The following is a 9,345-nucleotide window of genomic DNA, read 5'->3' on the forward strand; positions in this document are numbered from 1 at the left end:
TAACTGTATGTATTCAGCCAGCCCCTGTCCGCAACACGACATGACAGAGGTGCAACATTGTATCCGCCTTAACAAATGAAATAAAGCAATAGGGTTATTCAGTATTGTGTGCCTCCAAACCGGGGACAAATTACCCAGCTAGCCTATAACATCTGTTGGAGCGAACCATTGAGGAAAGCTCAGCATTGCATGTAGATAAGTTTGGCTGCTAGGCTGAAGTAGCAAGGACATGCACATTAAGAGAAGATGATATCCAGGCCATATGACACCCAGACCATACTCTATTTTTGTAGGAATACATTAACCAAGGCCATACGTGCATTCATGACAGCTGAACGTGCTGTGGTCAGCAGGGTACAGGAAGAAAGATGTAGGCAAGATAACTGATGACTAACACGTAGAACATAGGCATGCAGTACATACATTATTTTTAGGACATGGAAAGAGTTCTGCCATCGTTGTAACCAAAAGCAGATACTAAGGGGGAGTAACTTTATTTACATATGTGATGTACACAAATACTCTGTATGTATAAAAGCAGAGCCAGTGCTAAGAAGCGGCTATTCCGCGGACCAGCACGGCTTTTAATAACTTGTATTAAAGTCTACATTGAATTTAAAAGTTCTTCTGAGAGTATTATATTTCTATAGACAGTATTATATTTCTGAAACAATTATCCACGACACATCATGAGAACCATATAATTCTTAGAGCATGGCGAGGCGTGGTTGTCCTATGGTCATGGTCAACCTTCCCATAACATGTCCTACCGGTTATCTCATGATTCTTTTTAAAGTAATGTTGTCAAATTTGGCCGATAATGTTAAGAAACAACGTTCTGTGGGAATTTCAGTACATCAGCATAATGTTTTCTACAGGTTTCCTCATGGTTATATTTAAAGTCATGTTCTCAGAACATTAAGAAAACTTTCCATTAAAAAAAACCCTGAAAACATTACACAATCAGTTCTCAGCATCAACAAAACAATTTTTTCCCTCTATGAGTGCTTGTTTTCTTTGAATAGACAAAAATGAACAGCTTTGTTTGAGTAATAAAAAAAATGTAGTATGCTAGCTCCATCCTGGAGCTATGGATTTCCATCTGTGCTTGTAGTTCAAAACAGTTAACACAAATTAAGTTAGCAGCCTTATTGAAACATGTTCTCGTAACTTAATTTATTTACCTTCAAATAACCTATCATTTCTGTTCTCAGAATGTTAATAAAACCGCACAGGAAAACTTTTAGGGAACCATAGAAAAACTCTCAGAACCTCCCTTCAACTTAAAAATGTATGTTCTTAGAACATGCAAAATGTTCATTTCCATTCTTTGAACGCTTAAAAAACATTCAGTTTTAACCGTCAGGAATCTTATGAACAAAAATGTATGTTCTCACAACTTACAAGACACCAAATGTACTAGCTGGGTAGGCAACTGAGAGATAATCCCCAAATAGTTTATCTAGCAGTATATAACAGGTGAAACAATGTATTGCCATAAAAAAGTATTTTTCTTTGTAAAAATATAGTATTGTCACGCTACAGTGTTGGCTATGGTGTAGCCTATAACAACAGCCTACTACCACCTGAAGACATCTATTGGTCCAGTTGCCTAGCATAGATAACCTAAACAGGTGAGTGTAACTTTCAACACCGTGCCAACAACATAAAGAGCCCTCAAAGTTTTCTCAATGTCGAGATGAAATGTCTGTTGATACGGTACTGGTATGTCGGTTGCTTTTCTCTTATTAAGGTGCTGAAGGAGATTAGGGTGCCTGGTCATAGAAACTTGTTCCTGTGAAACATCTATGGTGATACAGTACATTGTAGAGGAGCAGAATGATGGAATGAGATATGACACAGCGAAAACAGGTTTTTAGAAATGTTTGCAAATATATTAAAAACTAAAAACAGAAATACCTCAAAATTGAGCTTAGGTGCATCCTGTTTCCATTCATCATCCTTAAGCGGTTTCTACAATTTGACTGTAGTCCACCTGTGGTGAATTCAATTGATTGGACATTGGAAAGGCACACACCTGTCTATATAAAGTCACACAGTTGACAGTGCATGTCAGAGCAAAAAACAAGCCAGGAGGTCGAAGGAATTGTCCTCAAGAATGCCAAGTCAGGATTGTGTCCAGGCACAGATCTGGAAAATGGGAACAAAAAATGTCTGCAGCATGGAAGGTCCCCAAGAACACAGTGACCTCCACCATTCTTAAATGGAAGAAGTTTGGAACCACCAAGACTCATCCTAGAGCTGGCTGCCCAGCCAAAGTGCGCAATCGTGGGAGAATGGCATTGGTCAGGGAGGTGACCAAGAACCCGATGGTCACTGACAGAGCTCCAGAGTCCCTCTGTGGAGATGGGAGAACCTTCCAGAAGGACAACCATCTCTGCAGCACTCCACCAATTAGGCCTTTGGTTGAGTGGCCAGACGGAAGCCACTCCTCAGTAAAAGGCACATGAAAGCAAGCTTGGAGTTTGAGACTCAGACCATGAGAAACAAAATTCTCTGGTCTGATGAAACCAAGATTTAACTATTTTGCCTGAATGCCAAGCATCACGTCTGGAGGAAACCTGTCACCATCCCTACGGTGAAGCATGGTGGTGGCAGCACCATGCTGTGGGAATGTTTTTCATCGGCAGGGACTCAGAGACTAGTCACAATGAAGACAAAGATGAATGGAGCAAATTACAGAGATCCTTGATGAAAACCTGCTCCAGAGTGCTCAGGACCTCCGACTGGGGTGAAGCTTCACCTTCCAACAGGACAACAACCCTAAGCACACAGCCAAGACAACGCAGGAGTGGCTTTGGGACAAGTCTCTGAATGTCCTTGAGAGGCCTAGCCAGAGACTGGACTTGAACTCGATCTAACATCTCTTGAGAGACCTGAAAATAGCTGTGCAGCAATGCTCCCCATCCAACCTCACAGAGCTTGAGAGGATCTGCAGAGAAGAATGGGAGAAACTCCCCAAATACAGGTGTGCCAAGCTTGTTGCGTCATGCCCAAGAAGACTAGAGGCTGTAATCGCTGCCAAAGGTGCTTCAACAAAGTACTGAGTAAAGGGTCTGAATACTTATGTAAATTTGATATTTCAATTTTTAATGTTGAATAAATTAGCAAAAATGTTTAAACAGTTTTTGCTTTGTCATGATGGGATATTGTGTATTGATTGAGGGGGGTAAAAACTGCCCATATAAGACATGTATATGTACCTGAAAATTGGTTGTTGTTTAAAATGTTATAGCATATTCAGAAACAACTCTCCCGTTGAAGGGACACCGATCCAGTAGAGGTTAATTAACCCACACCAATGTTACATGCATGTTCAAACTGTTCAAACCATGTGTTTGATGTATTTGATACCATTCCACTGAGTACGCTTCAGCCATTACCACGAGCCCGTCCTCCCAAATCAGGTATCAGTTAATCTGACTAAACTCTCATCATTGATTTGAGATTCATTGATCATATACTCTCATCATTAATAGCTGATTTACTTAATTCAGCAATTTAAGGGCTTCCTGTAAAATCAAATCTAATTTGGTTTGTCATATGCGCCGAATAGAACAGTGACATGCTTACTTACAAGCCCTTAACCAACAATGTAGTTAAGAAAATACATATATACATATATATATACAGTGCCTTGCGAAAGTATTCGGCCCCCTTGAACTTTGCGACCTTTTGCCACATTTCAGGCTTCAAACATAAAGATATAAAACTGTCTTTTTTTGTGAAGAATCAACAACAAGTGGGACACAATCATGAAGTGGAACGACATTTATTGGATATTTCAAACTTTTTTAACAAATCAAAAACTGAAAAATGATTCAGCCCCCTTAAGTTAATACTTTGTAGCGCCACCTTTTGCTGCGATTACAGCTGTAAGTCGCTTGGGGTATGTCTCTATCAGTTTTGCACATCGAGAGACTGAATTTTTTCCCCATTCCTCCTTGCAAAACAGCTCGAGCTCAGTGAGGTTGGATGGAGAGCATTTGTGAACAGCAGTTTTCAGTTCTTTCCACAGATTCTCGATTGGATTCAGGTCTGGACTTTGACTTGGCCATTCTAACACCTGGATATGTTTATTTTTGAACCATTCCATTGTAGATTTTGCTTTATGTTTTGGATCATTGTCTTGTTGGAAGACAAATCTCCGTGTCAGTCTCAGGTCTTTTGCAGACTCCATCAGGTTTTCTTCCAGAATGGTCCTGTATTTGGCTCCATCCATCTTCCCATCAATTTTAACCATCTTCCCTGTCCCCGCTGAAGAAAAGCAGGCCCAAACCATGATGCTGCCACCACCATGTTTGACAGTGGGGATGGTGTGTTCAGGGTGATGAGCTGTGTTGCTTTTACGCCAAACATAACGTTTTGCATTGTTGCCAAAAAGTTCAATTTTGGTTTCATCTGACCAGAGCACCTTCTTCCACATGTTTGGTGTGTCTCCCAGGTGGCCCCCTTGAACTTTGCGACCTTTTGCCACATTTCAGGCTTCAAACATAAAGATATAAAACTGTCTTTTTTTGTGAAGAATCAACAACACTTTTTATGGATATCTTTAAGAAATGGCTTTCTTCTTGCCACTCTTCCATAAAGGCCAGATTTGTGCAATATACGACTGATTGTTGTCCTATGGACAGAGTCTCCCACCTCAGCTGTAGATCTCTGCAGTTCATCCAGAGTGATCATGGGCCTCTTGGCTGCATCTCTGATCAGTCTTCTCCTTGTATGAGCTGAAAGTTTAGAGGGACGGCCAGGTCTTGGTAGATTTGCCGTGGTCTGATACTCCTTCCATTTCAATATTATCGCTTGCACAGTGCTCCTTGGGATGTTTAAAGCTTGGGAAATCTTTTTGTATCCAAATCCGGCTTTAAACTTCTTCACAACAGTATCTCGGACCTGCCTGGTGTGTTCCTTGTTCTTCATGATGCTCTCTGCGCTTTTAACGGACCTCTGAGACTATCACAGTGCAGGTGCATTTATACGGAGACTTGATTACACACAGGTGGATTGTATTTATCATCATTAGTCATTTAGGTCAACATTGGATCATTCAGAGATCCTCACTGAACTTCTGGAGAGAGTTTGCTGCACTGAAAGTAAAGGGGCTGAATAATTTTGCACGCCCAAATTTTCAGTTTTTGGTTTGTTAAAAAAGTTTGAAATATCTAATAAATGTCGTTCCACTTCATGATTGTGTCCCACTTGTTGTTGATTCTTCACAAAAAAATACAGTTTTATATCTTTATGTTTGAAGCCTGAAATGTGGCAAAAGGTCGCAAAGTTCAAGGGGGCCGAATACTTTCGCAAGGCACTGTAACAAATAATTAAGGAGCAAAAATAAAATAACAGTAGCGAGGCTATATACAGGGGGTTACGGTACAGAGTCAATGTACAGGGGCACCGGTTAATCGAGGTAATTGAGGTAATATGTACATGTAGGTAGTGGAAAGTGACTATGCATGGATAATGAACAGAGAGTAGCAGCAGTATAAAAATGGGGGATTGGGTGGGGACAACGGAAATAGTCCGGGTAGCCATTTGATTAACTGTTCAAGAGTCTTATGTCTTGGGGGTAGAAGCTGTTAAGAAGCCTTTTTTAACCTAGACTTGGTGCTCCAGTACCGCTTGCTGTGCGGTAGCAGAGAGAACAGTCTATGATTAGGGTGGCTGGAGTCCTTGGCAATTTTATGGGCCTTCCTCCGACATTGCCTGGTATAGAGGTCCTGGATGGCAGGAAGCTTGGCCCCAGTGATCTACTAGGCCGTACACACTACTCTCTGTAGTACCTTACGGTCGGAGGCCGAGAAGTTGCCATACCAGGCAGTGATGCAACAAAGTCAGGATATTCTCGATGGTGCAGCTGTAGGTCTTTTCCAAATATTTTCAGTCTACTGAGGCGGAATAGGTTATGTCGTGCCCCCTTCATGACTGTCTTGGTGTGTTTGGACCATGATATTGTGTTGGTGACTTGGACACTAATGAACTTGAAGCTCTCAACCTGCTCCACTAGAGCCCCGTCGATGTGAATGGGAGTGTGCTCGGTCCACAATCATCTCCTTTGTCTTGATCACGTTGAGGGAGAGGTTGTCAGTGATGTTGTGCCATCGTCAAACTTGATGATACTGTTGGAGTCTTGCTTGGCCATGCAGTCATGGGTGAACAGGGAGTACAGGAAAGGACTGAGCACAATCCCTGAGGGGCCTCTGTTTTGAGGATCAGCATGGCAGATGTGTTGTTACCTACCCTTACCACCTGGGAGCGGCCCGTCAGAAAGTCCAGGATCCAGTTGCAGAGGGAGGTGTTTAGTCCCAGGGTCCTTAGCTTAGTGATGAGCTTTGAGGGCACTATATGGTGTTGAACGCTGAGCTGTAGTCAATGAACAGCATTCTCTAGTCGGTGTTATTTTGTCCAGGTGGGAAAGTGCAGTGTGGAGTGCAAAATAAACGGCATCATCTGTGGATCTGTCGGGGCGGTATTCAAATTGGAGTGGCTCTAGCGTTTCTGGGATAATGGTATTGATGTGAGCCATGACCAGCCTTTCAAATAATTTCATGGCTACAGATGTGAGTGCTACGGGTCAGTAGTCATTTAGGCAGGTTACCTTAGTGTTCCTGGGCAAAGGGACAATGGTGGTCTGCTTGAAACATGTTGGTATTACAGACTCGGTCAGGGACAGGTTGAAAATGTCAGTGCAGACACTTGCCAGTTGGTCAGCGCATGCTCGGAGTACACACCTCCTGGTAATCCATCTGGCCCATCTGCCTTGTGAATGTTGACATGTTTAAAGGTCTTACTCACATCGGCTACGGACAGCATGATCACACAGTCATCCGGAACAGCTGATGCTCTCATGCATGATTCAGTGTTGCTTGCCTCAAAGCGAGCATAGAAGTTATTTAGCTTGTCTGGTAGGCTTGTGTCACTTGGCAGATTGTGGCTGTGCCTCCCTTTGTAGTCCCTAATAGTTTGCAAGCCCAGCCACATCCAATAAGATTCGGAGCTGGTGTAGTACGATTCAACCGTAGTCCTGTATTGACGCTTTGCCTGTTTGATGGTTTGTTAGAGGGCACAGCGGGTTAGAGTCCCGCTCCTTGAAAGCGGCAGCTCTACCCTTTAGCTCAGTGCGGATGTTGCCTGTAATCCATGACTTCTGGTTGGGGTACGTACGGTCACTGTGGGGACGATGTCATCGATGCACTTATTGATGTAGCCAGTGACTGATGTGGTGTATTCCTCAACTCCATCAGAAGAATCCCGGAACATGTTCTAGTCTGTGCTAGCAAAACAGTCCTGTAGCTTAGCATCTGTGTCCTCTGACCACTTCCTCATTGAGTGAGTCACTGGTACTCCCTGCTTAAGCAGGAATCAGGAGGATAAAGTTATGGTCAGATTTGCCAAATGGAGAGCGAGGGAGAGCTTTGCACGTGTCTGTGTGTAGAGTAAAGGTGGTCTAGAGTTTTTTTCCCTCTGGTTGCACCTTTTAATATGCTGTTAGAAATGAGGTAAAACTGATTTAAATTTCCCTGCATTAATGTCCCCGGCCACTAGGAGCGCCACCTCCAAATTAGCATTTTCCTGTTTGCTTATGGCCCTATACATCTCGTTGAGTGCGGTCTTAGTGCTAGCATCAGTTTGTGGTGGTAAATAGACAGCTATAAAAAATATTGATGAAAACTCTCTTCGTAAATAGTGTGGTCTTCAGCTTATCATGAGATACTCTACCTTAAGCGAGCAAAACCTCAAAATGTCCTTAATATTCGATTTCGTGCACCAGCTGTTATTTACAAATAGACACAGACCGCCACCCCTTGTCTCACGGAAGGCAGCTGTTCTATCTTGCCGATGGACTGAAAACCCCGCCAGCTGTATGTATGTTATCCATGTCGTCATTCAGCCACTACTCCGTGAAACATAAGATATTACAGTTTGTCAGAGAAACTTTCTCATTCATCATAGCTGATTTGGACATGAAGCGTGGAAATGCTAATATAGGTACCATTGGCTTGCATTGGATTTGTGCCGCGAGTGATAAAATGGTAGCATTTGAAACAATGGCTAGGTAATCAAAACCAAAGCATGGATTGCTGTCATGCCTAGTCCATAGACTGCTTACAGGGTAAGGAAACCAAAACAGTGAATTCGAAAAGAGTGGGACATCATATAAATTGGCACAGTTTAATCCTTGCATGTTTATTTCTTAGTCTGACAAAAGACAATTTAAACTATTGTTTCTAAGCTTTCGCAGAGAAACCACATGATAAAAATCACATCACTTGACATAGAAGGGGGCAGAGCAAGCTTCAAACAGGAAGCTGTTTGTCCAAGGTTAAGATGTCCCGAGTTCATGCCAGGTAAGGGCCGAATCGGGAGGAAGTGTAACTTGCTAAGCAAAGCAGCATGATGTCCTTTACACAAACATCCCTCTTTGACATGTAGAATAACAGACTGGTTTCATAGACTAGACATAACATAGCAAACGTAAATCCAGGACTCTCAAATTAGTTTCGTATGGTTACATATGATAGGCAAACATGAAAGATATGTAGGTAGGGTCTATAATACCTGTCTAGTAACCCAAAGGTAGCATGTTCAAACCTCATGCTAATTAGCAACTTTGCAACTACTTAGCATGTTAGCTAACCCTAACCCCTAGAGCTAGCTAACGTTAGCCACAACAACTTCTTAACATATTGTCCGTATTGCAATTCGTAACATATTGTACGAATTGCAAATCCTAAAATATAAGAAATTGACACATGTATACACTCGCTCTGGATAAAAGCATCTGCCAAATGACTAAAATGTGAAATACATACCATACAAAAGGTAACATACACTAAATTTGGTGTATCGAATGTACATACAGAATAATACTAAATGCTCTAAAACCACATTGCAAATAAGGAATCACTAATGCTCTATTCATGGTTTGCTATCTGCAACGTTCGAGAACGTTTTGCAACTGAATGTGGCCCGGGGCCAGGCCAATTGAGTTTGACTTATTATCGGGATAATAATATAGCCCAGCCCAGACTGGTCTACAACTTCTACTTTTGTAAAACATAAAAAATAAATGTGTGCATGACATGAGCTCTTTTTTTTTATATATAAAAGGAGAGCTTTTGACGTTCTCTCAACCAGTACCTAGCTATTTATTATTGAAAATCTAATCAGTTAAGATAAAATAATTAAGAAGCATGCATACTGACCAATAGGACAGCTGTAAACATGCTCTAAAGAGGCAGGATTCACTATATTGTATCGCTATTGTTGTTCCTTCGAAACATATTTCGGAATAATCATACTTTGGTAGCTAGATAATTCATA

This window comes from Oncorhynchus kisutch, linkage group LG1 (assembly GCF_002021735.2).
Source record: "Oncorhynchus kisutch isolate 150728-3 linkage group LG1, Okis_V2, whole genome shotgun sequence".
NCBI lineage: Eukaryota > Metazoa > Chordata > Actinopteri > Salmoniformes > Salmonidae > Oncorhynchus > Oncorhynchus kisutch.